Source organism: Chenopodium album, chromosome 3 (genome assembly GCF_948465745.1).
Source record: "Chenopodium album chromosome 3, dcCheAlbu1.1, whole genome shotgun sequence".
Taxonomy (NCBI): Eukaryota; Viridiplantae; Streptophyta; class Magnoliopsida; order Caryophyllales; family Amaranthaceae; genus Chenopodium; species Chenopodium album.
In genome coordinates, this window is record NC_137836.1 from 61,003,157 (window position 1) to 61,018,261 (window position 15,105).

Below are 15,105 nucleotides of genomic sequence, written 5' to 3' on the forward strand. Positions count from 1 at the left end.
AGTTATTATTTGCAGTTGTTTCACTGATAAAAGAAAATGGCTACTAGAAATATGTGGTGACTCGTTTGTAATTTTCAAAAGTACTTCTTTAAAACCGTTTAAAAAAATAGAAAAAAAAAATCGAATTAAACAAGCTTAAGTCTGAATTAATAGTCTATGCACCTCTGCAGTTTCTATATAAAGCCATAAAAATAATATGGCTGCTAGAAAGGATGTGGAGCGAGGACTTGAATGCGAACAAGATGAGGTCCAACAGCCAAAGATACATGCTAAGGAAAGCATCATCGATGGAGGATGTAAAAAAGGCAAGGCTAGTAGCAAAGGATATCCATGGATGATTTATTTAAGCACTTGTGTTGCAGTGTGTGGTTCGTACCAGTTCGAAGCTTGTGTAAGTGTTGTTCCATTTAGTCTGCCTCGATCTGTAAGCTGTTGTATCTTTCTGTACATTCACTCGGAATATTAACTAACATAATGGGTTGATATTCAGGCTGGCTACTCTTCTCCTACACAGTCTGCAGTAACTGCAGGACTTCATCTGTCAACTGCTGAGGTTTGCTGACAGTCCGCTTCTATGTGTATTTTGCAATATCAGTTTAGCTATTTTTGATGTGCATAAAGCTCCTAAGATGTTTATTTTTGTTCCTGATTTTCATGCAGTTTTCACTTTTTGGTTCTATACTGACTTTTGGTGCTATGTTTGGCGCTATAACAAGTGGACCGATAGCTGATTTTGTTGGTCGAAAATGGGTAGGAAGCAAAATTTATCAGGGTACTATGTCACAGGCTACTTCTTTGATGCATGATATGAATTCTTTTTAAATTTGATTTATTGGCAGGCAATGGGACTGTATGCCACATGCTGCGTGGCAGGGTGGTTGGTTATATATTTTTCCAAGGTTGAGACAAATATTTTCTTGTAAAACTATAAATAATAATTACTAACTAATGTTGTTTTAATTAAATGAAATAAATTGTTAAGATATTATCCTATGAAAAGCAGGGTACTTTTGTTTTGGACATAGGAAGATTAGCCGGAGGATATGGAATGGGTGCCTTCTCCTATGTGGTATGTATGTTCTGTTATACATTGTAATCTTTAAACTATTGAATTGAGCTCAACTAAATGTCGGTGTTATGTACTATGATAAATTTTACAGGTTCCTATTTACATTGCTGAAATATCACCTGTAAACATTCGAGGAGCCCTTACAACACTGAATCAGGTATATATATATGCTTCAAAAGTTCAAAGAGATTTTCCTTTAAAATGTTCTCTGTAACTTTGGAATTGTCATATATATATATATATATATATATATATATATATATATATATATATATATATACTCTTTGAACTTTTGAAGCATACTTTTCATTAAGCAACATATTAGAATTCTGTCCAAAAATACATTCTAGGGGCCGAGCGGATGAGCGGGGGTAATGTAGAATCTTTTTTGCCATTGTTTTCGCTTACTTGCTCTTATTTATTATACAGGTCATGATCTCTACAGGGGTCTCAGTGGCATTTATAATAGGGATAGTAGTATCATGGAGAACATTAGCATTAACCGGTAAAGGCTTCATAAAAGCATACCTGATCATTAAAGAAAAGCTAGCAATTCAGCCAAAAAGTAACTTAATGATATGATGCAGGACTAATCCCTTGTGCTATTATGATTTTGGGTTTGTTTCTTATTCCGGAGTCACCAAGATGGCTGGTACGAATACATAAACTATAGGTAACATAATATACTCCACATGATCTGCAAGGAAAACTAAGTGCGTGTTGGTCGTTGGTTATGGATATAGGCAAGAAGAGGAAATCAGGAGTACAAAGATGCACTTCAAAAACTTTGAGGCCAAGATGCAGACATAACTCATGAAGTAGCTGAGATCCAGGTATTGTGTCAGCAAATTAAATGAAATTGTATAAACATTCGAATTATTGACTCGTGTATTTTCATTTGATAGAGTTGTATAGAGGAGCTCAAACATCACCCGAAAGCTAGAATATTTGACCTGTTTCAGAAGAAATATCTACGTTCTGTCATAGTAAGTTTAACTGGTACTGATAGTTTACTTACAATGAGGTGTTGCTGCTTCTTGAGACGATAGTTTAATGGTGTTGCAACAGTTTGGGGGAATCAATGGAATTTGCTTCTATGCAAGCAATATTTTTGAGACTGCAGGTAAAAGGACTTTGTTTAATTCTTCACAACAGAACATGAATGTACGTACAATCTGTTTGAAAGGCGGCAATTAATAGTGCTAATGTTAATGAGCTTGTATTTAAATTTGAAAGGAATTTTTGATCATGGCAATGTTACTGTACATACCCAGTTACCCACAAGTATCTCCAAGTATCTTTTTTGCTATAACATGTGGAGAAGCATTACCATGAACTTTGAAATGGGACTTTCCTTGCCTATTACTTATAAGCTTACCATTAACACCACTTCTTACTGCTTACTTAGCCATCAGTAAAGTGTGAAAGCTTTCTCATAAAGTATTCAAAGATGCCTTGAATCTCATTGCTTTTTCGACAGGATTTTCCTCAAAGATTGGAACAGTTATATATGCTTTACTGCAGGTTTGAGGCAAAACATCCCTGTTACTAAAGGCAGTAATTCTGTTATGTCTGTTGTCACTTCCCTAAGAATTATACTCTGCAGGTTGTGATTCCATCTGTTGGAGCAACGTTGATTGATAAAGCTGGAAGAATGCCTTTACTATTGGTAAAGATTACCTCTATCCTTTAAAATTACCTTTTGATTATTACATTTGATGACTTGGGAAACATATCTTATACACTACAGGTTTCGGCGACAGGATCAGCTTTAGGTTGCTTTCTCACATCAGTTGCATTCTACCTCAAGGTAACTTATGAAATAAAAAGAAACGGAGGTAGTATAATAGTCGACAACTTGCAATAGACTTGTAACCACAGAAATGATACTTTTAATTCTATATTAGGTTCATCAGGAATCGACAAAAGCAGGAGGTATACTTGCAGCTACTGGTATACTGGTATGCAGAGTTTTAGCTGTTACAAAAGAAACGATTTCACAAATACTGCTCATGAATGTTTTGTACATGTCAAGCTCACAAATGTTTCTTTTATGAGTGTAATAGGTATACATAGCGTTCTATTCGATAGGAATGGGTCCGGTCCCCTGGGTTGTAATGTCAGAGGTAACCCCAAACCATATAAACTATTTGTTCTTGTTAGTTAAGATAGTAAATGTCAGCAATCTACTGAGAAGTTTTTTATAAATGACAGATTTTCCCGATAAATGTAAAAGGAGTGGCTGGAAGCCTGGCAACACTCGTGAACTGGTTTGGTGCTTGGGCAGTCTCTTATACATTCAATTTTATGATGGAATGGAGCTCATATGGTACACCACAGCTCTACTTTGGATCAGATTTACGACTGAAACAACTAAGCAAAATATGTAATATATATACCTTACAATACTATAAACACTGCACATTCATGATTATAGTTTTTCTGTACTTGTCAGGTACCTTCCTTATCTTTGCTGTGACTAATGCACTCGGCATCATTTTTGTCGTCATGGTCGTGCCTGAAACAAATGGGAGAACTTTGGAGGAAATCCAAATCGCCCTTAATGGATAGTGATAGGATCCATTACAATTTTTAAAGGAAGAGAACAACGGCATCAGAAACCCTTGTTAGAAATGTGTAAACCTTTACTAGAGAATGTATACAATTATACAAACTTACTGATACATGAATAAGTGACAATTTTCCTTGACAAAAATATCAGACTCCAAGAATACTCTAAATACTCATAATCTTAAATTAGTGATGAAGTAGTAGTTTAGGACAGCTAAAATACACTAATTACCAAGCTTGCATATACACTAATTTTTTGCAAGCTTGGTAATTGAACTTTATCACATTAGCTGATAGATGGTTCTATTTTTAAAATTTCTTCAGGTTAGTTCATTTGGTAATGTAAGCCGATAACATGAGGATTATACTGTCATAAATCAAAAAAAGGAGTTTAATTAGAAGTCAAATTACAACAACAATAAACATGTATAACACATAGATTTACAAATTGTCAAATACACAGATTGTAATGATTAAAAATGTATGCACCTCTTGTTGATGATCAATTGAAAACTACACTTAAAGCTGAATTCTCATCCATGAAGTCAGCAATCCCATGACTTCTAATGATTTTAGGTGGCTTATACTGACTAGCAGGAGCACCATTTTCAACAGCCTTGTGGAGTAACAAATCGAAAGTACCGGGCTGAACAACTGATAGCACCAAAGTTCCGATTTCACCATTTCCTCTCTTCAATTTATACAAAGCTCCCAAACCATCTTCTATAGTAGATCGACAACTTTCAAGAAGCAAAACTGACTCGTTCTCCTTCTCCTTGTCTAGAAGTATACACTCGTGTGCAAACTCAACGAAGATCTTAACTTGTTTAGCTTCTGAATCCAAGTCCATAAAACCCGCAAACTCTACTAACTTCCCAAGTAACAAACTCGCCCCTGCAATCTCCAAGTTCTGAACAGCTCTAAACAAGTCTTTCTCAGTTAAAATTTCGCTAGGATTTTTAGGAGCCCTCATGACTAACTCCAATTCAGGGGATGAATTATGAAATCCTACGACTTTTACAACATCACCTAGACGATAACGATATAGTCCTCTGTAAGTTGTCACAACAACTTCATACATCTTTCCCACTTCCACCTCAGAAAAATCAACTGTTTCTTTTCCTGCAAAAGCATTTTTTATCGTACAAATTGAATGGAAGAAATTCAAAGTAAGCTGCTGTTGGGAGCATAACGAAACGAGTCAGCTCAGGAGGTTGCATAATATCCATGTTGATACCTACACAACATTCTGAAGCAAAATACTCACCACCTAGCAATGGAACATCTCCTGCATAATATTTCAGTTTCGTGTAATACTGTTGCATACTTCCTGTAGTAATACACCTGACATATCTAGCATTTGGCCATAACTTACCAATAGCTCCTCCCCAATTCTCTTCTTGACAAATTGCTCAAACTCTATTCGTAATTTTTTCCTCAGGCCCACAGAGAAGTTCATTAACTGAGTCCCTCATTGCAATGTCAGTAATTTCAGAACTTATAGTCCCTGATTCAAGATCATTAGAAAGCTGCTCCCACTTGGTTTGTAAAAGTGAGAAGGCCTTAATCAAAGATATAGCATATGGTGCTCGAATGGAATCGATTACCTCGAACTTTCTTAGGCCACAAAGTAGATGACAGTACATCTGTTGTTGTAGATTCGAACCCTTAACAACTTCAGCAGGGGCGATGCACGTAGAAAGAAACTGAGACTGACTTTCTCTGCTGCCTAATAATGGTATTGAAGATGCAGCCATTGCCTTGAACCCACTTTTAGTAATTGTGACATTTCCAGCATACAGAAACCATAGGATCTTATTGACCGACGGCCTTGGGGGGAACAACCTGCAAATGCTCGATCGATATTAGATCATTTTGTACATCCTATAAAGATACGAGTATGTAAAACTAATGTCAATTCAATTGCATTTTGTTCAATCAGATTCAGTAATGTAAGTATGTAACCATATGCATTTTGAAATTGTGCTCCAAGTTAATATAAAATCAATCAATTGACAAATATTAAGGGTGTTGGTATATAGAGTTTAGCTCTAAGATTTACTAGTTGTAAGCTTGTTATGTTTTAGAACATTAGTCATTTTAGCTTAACCATTATAATTAGTACAGTATGTAAATGATTTGATCAAATCATATTTATTGATATTGTTTATAGTTAGCAATCCCTTGATTTACTCTTTAGATTGATAGTCAAAGATATCCCTTATTCTTAGCTAATGTAACTAGACAAGTACTCTAATGTATCTAGTCGTATTATATTGCTTACTCATGTACTATATATACTCATGGAATCACATCAATATAATTAAGCTTTCCAACATTCCCTTTCTCATAACTCTATCACAGTAGTATAAAAAGAAAAGTTGTAATTTCATTTTTGGAATAATGCACTACTTTCCTTTTCTCTCTCCTCTCTTTCTCTCTTCCTTCCACGATACTGATTGAAGCAAGCTACTTCCATGGCTTCTCTTCACTTCCTCCATGACTTTCTTCCACCATAAACGTGTATTTCAACATGGTATCAGAGCGGGAACGATCCTAGTTCCATTTTTCGCACAATTTCGCCTTAATTAAAATCCCCAAGTTTCTAGGGTTCTTCCAATTTTTCACTCTTTATTGTTCGAATTTGAACAATTAGTCACAAATTGTATAAGGGATGCTTGTTCGACCTTCTTTATTTGTGAAATTTCGACCAATTTCTGGCAAATTTGATCAACTTTTTGGTGGTTTTATGGATGTTTCGTTCTTGAAGTTTTTTTTTCGATCGAATTACGGGTTTGCAAGTTTAGGTTATTAGAACTTCGTTCTGATTGGTTTGAAGAATTTTGATCGCTCAGATTTCGCTCAAATTTCTGGGTTTAGAAATTGGATTGAAGTTTCTGGGTTCTTCGTTCTCATTGTTGGGTTTTTCGATATTCTTGTTGGTGATGTTCGTAGCCACCGCCGTCGTTGCTGTCAAGATTGTTGTTGGTGTTTGGCCTTTCTTTTCTTCGGTGGTGATTGAAGGAAGTTGGGTGTGTTCTGGTTCAATATTACTTCCCATATTCTTGATTGACTTGAGGATTTCTGCTTAATTCTGGTATATTTCTTATATTTTCAATACTTGTTTGGTGATTGGTATACTGTTTCTTGGTGTATATTGATTGATTGGAGGTGTAGTAAGATTTTGTTGATGTTATTGTGGATATATATTCTTGTTACTATTGGATGTTGATGATGAATATTGATTAGTTGAAGTCTGTTGGATTTTTGGGTTAATTGTTGGTTGAGTTTTGAATTGAAGTTTGGGTTGTATTGGTGATTGATATGTTTTATGATGTTGATATTGTGCTGATAGTTGATGGGTGATGTTGAGAGTTCTTTGGTTGTTTCCTTCCCAAACACATTCTTTCGTCTCTTTCTTTTTCCCCTTCTTCCTCAAATTGTAAAGTTTGTTCTTCTTGGATTATTAATCAAATTGCCGAGGTTAAATTTCCAGAGAGTTTGATTGATATCCATTCTTTTCTTGCCTTCTTTTGAGGTTTTTCTATGATGATCCTTAGTGATCTATTTTGACCCATAGTGGTCCTTTTTGCCCATAGTGGCTTGTTGATTGCCCATAGAGGCTTTGATATTCAGACCCATAGTTGGTCATTTTGTTTTGCCCATAGTGGCTTTCTTTTGTGATCCATAGTGATCAAATTTTATGACCCAATAGATGGTCATTTTCAAGACCCATAGTGGTCAGTTTTGTTGTGGCCAAAAGGTCAGTTTTGTGATCCTTTGTGATCAGTTTTGATGAGAACCATTGAGGCTCATTTCTTCAAAGACTCGAAGAGGTCAAATTTTTAGATCCTTTGTGATCACTTTCTTCTCTCTTTTTTTTCAGTTTCCAAACACATTATCTTCCAGATTCATTCTCCTCTTATTTTCCATTTACATTGGAACTATAGTGTATGTGTTGTTATATGGGTGGAGATTGGCTTGGTTGATGGTACATGGGTGTATCGTGAGATTGGTGGTCACACAGTTGGTGTATTTGGAAAGTTTGGTTGTTTATGGCTAGCTGGTTTGGAGGATTGATATGGTTTGGTCATCTATTAAATCAATTTGATGGTCTATTGTGATATATGGTGGCGTTTGTGTATTGTGGTGATGGCGTTGTTTGGTTAGTTCCAAATACGACTGATTTGGAATACATTAGTGTGTTTTGTGGGAGTTGGTACTTGTGCAATTATGGTGATATGAAGGTTGAGGTTTCAGCAAATTTATGGTTTCAGTTGGCATCGATATTGGCATCTCTTCAGCAAAATACATATTCTTGGAATGTTGCTTATGAGTTGATGACGATGATTGGCTTCAGTTACATGAGATTGTATACATCGCATCTTTGATAGTGGCTTTGCTTTCTTCCTTGCTTTCTTTGCATTTTATTCCCCTCTTGTTAGCTTCTTCAAACTAAAAATGGTTAACCTTAGTCATTTTAGCTCTAAGATTTACTAGTTGTAATCTTGTTATGTTTTAGAACATTAGTCATTTTAGCTTAAGCATTATAATTAGTACAGTAGTATAAAAAGAAAAGTTGTAATTTCATTTTTGGAATAATACACTACTTTCCTTTTCTCTCTCCTCTCTTTCTCTCTTCCTTCCACGATACTGATTGAAGCAAGCTACTTCCATGGCTTCTCTTCACTTCCTCCATGACTTTCTTCCACCATAAACGTGTATTTCAACAAAGGGTGCAATGGACCTCTGTCTTGGATTGTTGCACATTACCTCATACCATGTACGTGCTCTCGGGTGCATACATCAAAATATCAATTACGGAGTGGTACAGAGTTGTATATTGTGATCGATCTCAGGCAAGTTTTTAGATTGAACTGGTTGTACCGTATGTATGGTACAACTAAGGCTATTTACTTGTCCATGTGCTTGTATCTTGTGAGAGAATGCACAGAAAATAAAGTAATGTAATTAGGGGTAGGAAAATTAATATATACCCTTCAAATTACATTGTAAAAATTCATCCGATCCATAAGTTTAATAGGTATTCAATGGGTTATGGAATGCACATAGAGAAGGCATTATATAAAAGACTAGTCGTCTATCATGACTTGAGACAGTGATTAAGCCACTAATAATTTGGGCTAACTAGTCCTAAGTGAACTATTTGTGTGAGGGACTGAGGGTACTAATTTGGAAATTCGCAGAAGCTTCTGTATAGTTTGGTAGTAAAATAATGTCTAGTTCTCCTCAATTTATTTTTGCTGAACTGAAATTATTTTATTCCATTAAGACTTATTTTTATTGATTCCCTATTAAATCTGTTTTTTTTTTGGGTGAGAATTAAATGGATTTTTTTACTTTTACCACAAAAAAAATCACAAAATTGTTTTTTACTACAAAAAAATTTAAATGTTTTATTTTACCACAAAAAAATTTCTAAAAATTGTTTTTTACTACATACCGTCAAGAAAACCGTTAAATTTAACGGTTTAAAAATAAATCTTTAATTTTCGTGCGCAAAACTTGTTGTTCATTGGTTTAGGCGGGGCATTTCGGCCCTTTGGACCCAATTTGAAGTTAGAATTGACAAAAAAAATGATCGGAAATGCCTCGTTTTGCGTGTTTCACGCAAACCGAGGTATTTTTAAACACGTAAAAAAGGAAGCATTTTCGATTAATGTTTATCAATTCTGACCTCAAATTGGATCTAAATTAAAGGACCAAAATGCCCCCAAAACCCCTAAAGATGATGTGTTTGGCACAAAAATCGAAGAATTTAAAATATTCCGTTAGGTTTTTAACGACATATGTGGTAAAGAACAATTTTTAATTTTTTTTTGTTGGTAAAAAAAAATTTAATGGAAAATTTGATAATTACCACCATCTATAATAGGCAAAATTGGAATTACCATCTCAAGGTTTTTTTTTTTTTTTTTTTTTTTTTAAAAAAAGTACCACCTAGTTTTTTTCCAAAACTTTTTAAACTCCCACCTGTTTGACGAATGACGTCATTATGGGCCCAATTTCGTGTTTATTCTCTTTTACCCTCTCTCCTCCCTCGAATTACCGTGTTTTCCTTGCCCAAATTGCATGATTTAATTGTGTTTTCGTCTCAGTTACTTGTTTAATTGTCCAATTTTCATTTCATAAACCCTACTTTTTTAATTTTAGCAAAACCCCCAAATTGATAACCCCTAAACCCTAATTACACTATTTAATTCAATTCGAAATAGGTACGATTGCAGAATTGTAAACCTAATTTGAGTAATTGAAATCGAATTTCAAAGAAGAATTCGAAAAAGGGAGAAGGAAGGCAAGGAAACAAGGGAATTCGAGGGAAGAGAGAGGGAAAACGCGAAATTGGGCCCCATGATGACTTCATTCGTCAAACAGGTGGGAATTTAAAAAGTTTTGGAAAAAACTAAGTGGTAATTTAAAAAAAAAAAAAAACACTTGAGGTGGTAATTCCAATTTTGCCTACTATAAATGATGGTCATTATCAAATTTTCCTTTCAAAATTTTTTGGTACTAAAAAACAATTTTGAGATTTCTTTTTGCGGTAAAAGTCAAAAAATCTAAATTAAATCTATTCTTTAAAGTTACTAAACAGAACTCACTTTTACTAAATTTGTTGAACTTAACTTAATTTTGATGAATTGAAAATATTTTTAGTACACTAAATTATTTTACTCCATACTGAATATTTTTGGGGAAGTAAACATGGTGATAATATAATTTCTAGTAAGTATATGTCAATAAGGTCAATCGGTCATCTGTGAAAGAAGACTAATTCTTCCGAAAAAATTTCGATCTGATAGGTATCAAAAATTACATTGGGCTGTGGACTTTTTAGTCAACTAGCCACTTTTCAAAGACAAATTGATTGTCCATTGGAAATTGTCTCGCTTCTTGTAATAATAAGTTTTCTCTAACTGTTTGAAATAATGATGTTCTTTTACACTAAAATAGATTACTCTTTCCGTCCCTTATTACATTCCTACTTTTAATAATTATTCACATAATAGAAAGAAGTAAAAATCTAATTAAGTGACGGATGGAGTAGATAATAAGAGATATTATAAATAGGAAAATTTTGATAATTATCAGCTACTATTGTTTTCATTTTAGCAATAACCACATACTATTTTATTTTATTTATTTTTTTTAAATGACCACCAACTTTTTTCTTAAAAACTAAAAGTTCTCATCTAGTTGGCTCTCAACCACCTTATGACGTCATATGGGCCTTACATAATACCTTCCCTCCCTTTTTCCCTCCCATTTCTTATTCTCACTCGATACTTCACTCATAGGTTCAATTTTCCGCTGAAAGAAATCGAAAAAGCAAACAATATTCAATCAATAATTTGGTTTTAGAGAAGTGAATTGCAATGTTTTTGATTTCTTTCAGCGAAAAATTGAATCTGGGAGTGAAGTATCGAGTGAGACATATGAAATGGGAGGGAATGTATTATGTGGGCCCCACATGACATCATAAGGTGGTTGAGAGCCAAATAAGTGGGAATTTTTGGTATTTTAGAAAAAAGTTGGTGGTAATTTAAAAAATAATAATAATAATAGTAGGTGGTAATTGCTAAAATGGAAACTATAGTATGTGGTAATTTTCAAAATTTCCATTATTATGACATATATACTATTCTTTAAAATGTTATTATGTGAATATCTTTGTTATTATCTCACTCTCTCTTTTTAATTAATTTTCAGATAATAAAGTATTCTCAGATACGAAGTACTCTCTCCGTTGCTAAATGTTTTTTACGTTTCCGTTTAGGGTGTTCCTTTTTATTCTTTACATTTAGTATCTTTCCTATTTTAGTCATAAATTTTGGACAACATTACCCTTGTTTTACAATTTTTATACTCAAAAGTCCTTACTTTTTCATGTGCTATTGTACTTTTTGTACTATTTTAATAGTTTTTCAGTTTTCACAAAAAAAAAAAAAAAAAAAAAAAAAAAAAAAAGTTAATAGTTTTTCAACACTTATTATTACTTTCTATCTCTCTCCCCTCTCTGCTAATTTCTTCACCCCACGTGCTCAACATTGTATTTTTCAATAAATTTGTACTTTCAATCACTGAAATATTCCTACGTACATCAACTTTACACAATTTTTTTAATAATCGTGTATAATTCCAAACATAAAAAACATTAGGGAACGGGGGAGTATTATTCTTTTTATTTTTTTTTTTTTTTTTTTTGAGAAAAGGGAGTATTATTCTTTAAAGTATTCTTCTCTGAATATCTTTGTTATTAATTTATTCATGTGCGCATTGTAAATAAAATAAAATAAAGTTTAACGAACTTGCTTCGAAAAAGACATAATCAATTACTGTATTGCATAATGTATTAATGTATAAATCAAACAAAGGCAGAAAAAAGAATCATACTACAGCATTTATTTTTATTTTTCATTAATTATTTTTAAAGAAGTACTCTAGCATATTTTATGAACAACAGTACAAGTAGTATTTTTAAAAATATTTAAGATAAAGAAAGAAAAAGCAGTCGCAATAGGTATACCTACGCTGGATGGCAGAGCTGCCGTAATGAGCTAAAAAGGAGGCGGCTTTGGAAGATGCTGAATCATAATATGGTATCAGTTTTTGCTTCATTCCACTTGTCCCTGAGCTATTCATCACCCAAATAAACGTTTTGATTAGTCCGTCTGATAACACATAATCAACTCATTTTACTACTATAATCTTATACTACTTCTGTTACTTTTTTATTTACATGATTACATGAATTCTTTACCGTCTTCACCAAACATTATTATTTTCTAGTTGTTATTATCTTATTTTATTATTTATCTTGTTAAAGTTTTTCGAAATATTCGAAACAAACAAAAAATAAATCAAGAGTAATAAAAAGATGTTTATTTTAAGACAGGATAAGAAAAGACTAAATTGAATAATCAAGATGGATCATAGAATGTTTACCTTAGAAAGAAACATATGATTGGATCAAATGAAAGAAAATGCCAACCATCAACATCGTCATCAAGGACTCCTTCGGCCATCCGATCGATATGATCGGCGTAGTCATCGTATGTGGACAACAGCACAAGCCGCCGGAAAGCATCCGCATCAAATTGATCATAGGTGTTGTCAAGGTAACGTTGGAGGTATCCAACTCTACCGTTAGTTCTAAGGATGGTTGCAAGAGTCTCTCTTTGGCAGCGTTTGGCGTTTATTGTTGTCTTTTCAATCTTGTTTATAAGATCATCATCTTCTGCCATTTTTATGTTTATTTAATCTTTAGGACGATAATGCTTGTAAATAGTTATTAATAGAATTAAAAGCGGTGATTAATTATTATATTTGGTGAGTTGAATGGTTTACCAATATTAAATTGTGTATGCCAGTTCCCTCTAGGGTTTTCCCTTGGGAGGGATTTTCCTAGCCTCTTTTGCTAGGGTTTTTTCTTCAATCCTTTCCTACTTTTCTTCATCTCCTTCATTCTTGATTTTTATTTGTGAATTTTGTAGGGGCTTCCGCTGGTTTTTACCGGTGGAAAGCCCCAAAATCTCTTTAATTGCTTTCAATAAAAAGATACCATCCTTAAGATGGTGTTCATGGTAGGGATTTTGATTACTTGTTTATTGAAGAATGAAGATCGAAGGTTTCACAATTTCTACCGGAGTTTAGAAGACCACGAAAGGATATTCATCCAAAAAATTATGCATCTGCAGATCTTATGCCGAATTAGAGCGAACTCACATATTATATTGCTTTGGATGAAGTTTTTTGTTAAGGCTATTATCAATCGATTCTGCGATGTTCATTTTAGGGTTTTATATGTTTTTGTTGGAATTTTAAATTTCTCAAAAATTGATTGTAAGTGCCGTTTGGCTATTTTATAAATGAAATCTTTAATCTTCCCGTCAAAAAAAAAAAAATTTGTGTATGCCTGAAAATTATTAAAGGTTGGACCTATAATCAAGTAATTAAAACCAAGATACGATTATATGACTTGTTAAGATTCTAATATTCCCTCCATTTAACATTTTTAATTGCATATATCTTTAATCTTACACTAGCAAAAAAATTATATAAAAATCAATCAATCAATAACAAAATATTAAAAGACACTAGATACATGTCATCTCCAGGTGTGTGCTTAATTTTTTTTTTTAAACAATTTGTATTTAAGAAACAAATATTTTGCAAATATATGCAAATATATACGAAGTATAACAATATGTACTTTACTTATTAAATACTCCGTATTCTGAGTAAAGCATAAATACGGTCCCTGAAATTTTGTATTTGTGCACTTTTAATTTAGTCCCTCAACTTTTATTTGTGCATTTTTGGTCCCTCAACCACCACTCTTGGTGTTTCAGACCAAAAAGTTGAGGGACCTATCCTAGTCAGCAAAAGTTTAGGGACTATGACTTAAAAAAAATTTTATTAATTTTTTGTCAAATTTTTATTTAAAAAGAATCTTTTTTATTATTTTAGGTATCAAATAGTTTAGGGACCATACTTTATTTTACTTTCTTTTCTTGTTTTTTTTTTTTAAAAAAAAATTCTTAAAGAAATAGGAAAAGGAAAAATAAAGATAGAATTAAGAAAAAAGGAAATAAAAATAAATAGGAAAACGAAAATTAAAGAAGAAAAATTGAAGAAAACTAAAATAAAAAACAAAAACAAAGGAGTGGTTAGCTTCCTCTTCTACTCTTTCGGTTTGGCTGCTCTAATGGGGTAAACAATCCCCTACTTTGCACCTCATCAACAATCATCAGCAATAATCATTTTTTAATTCCAGGCTTTGATGCGACTGGGCTGGTGTTGGAGACGCGACTGCGCGAATTAGGGTGTGCGACAGTGGAGGCTGTTGTGGTGGAGAATGGAGATGCGGGAATTGAAGGTGGCGTAGTGGTGGGAGCTGCGGTTGCGGCGAGGTGAAAGGTGACCACAATCGAATTTTAATAGTTTAATTAAGGATGATCTAATGAAATATATACTCGTATAATATTATAATCCAACACTTGATCCTACTCTTTACAAGTATGAAGTTCATTTTCATTGTTCCTAAATCTTCTTTGTCAAATTTGTATTATGATTTTTTTGAATTCATCTTTATTTTTAAAATTGATTATATGTGAAGGAGATTTATCCGAAAATCTCATCATTTACATAAAATCGAGGCAAATTAGGTGATATTTGTAAATCCCAAAGTAAAAACGTCATAAATTAAGTTAATTTGATGTTGAGAATTCTTTTAGATTTTCTGTCAAATTAACGGTCTCATATTCAGATAATTTATGTTTGTTTTTATTATTTTATTTGACATTTAATTTAGAAAAAACAAACGTAGTATAATAAGTTATGGTCCAACAAAAAAAGCAAATTTAGAGAAAATTCATTTTTAAATAAAAATCTGAAAAAAAAAGAAAATAAATAAATTATTAAGTCATAGTCCCTAAACTTTCGCT

The 15,105-nt window shown here is 33.0% G+C and overlaps 2 pseudogenes; one reads left to right on the forward strand and one right to left on the reverse strand.

Moving 5' to 3' along the window:
• The first annotated feature begins 334 nt into the window (after positions 1-334).
• On the forward strand, positions 335-3,640 carry LOC145614377 (sugar transporter ERD6-like 7; annotated as a pseudogene).
• Positions 3,641-4,135: 495 nt separating this feature from the next.
• LOC145625166 (putative indole-3-acetic acid-amido synthetase GH3.6 pseudogene) lies at positions 4,136-12,903 on the reverse strand (annotated as a pseudogene).
• Positions 12,904-15,105: the final 2,202 nt, after the last annotated feature.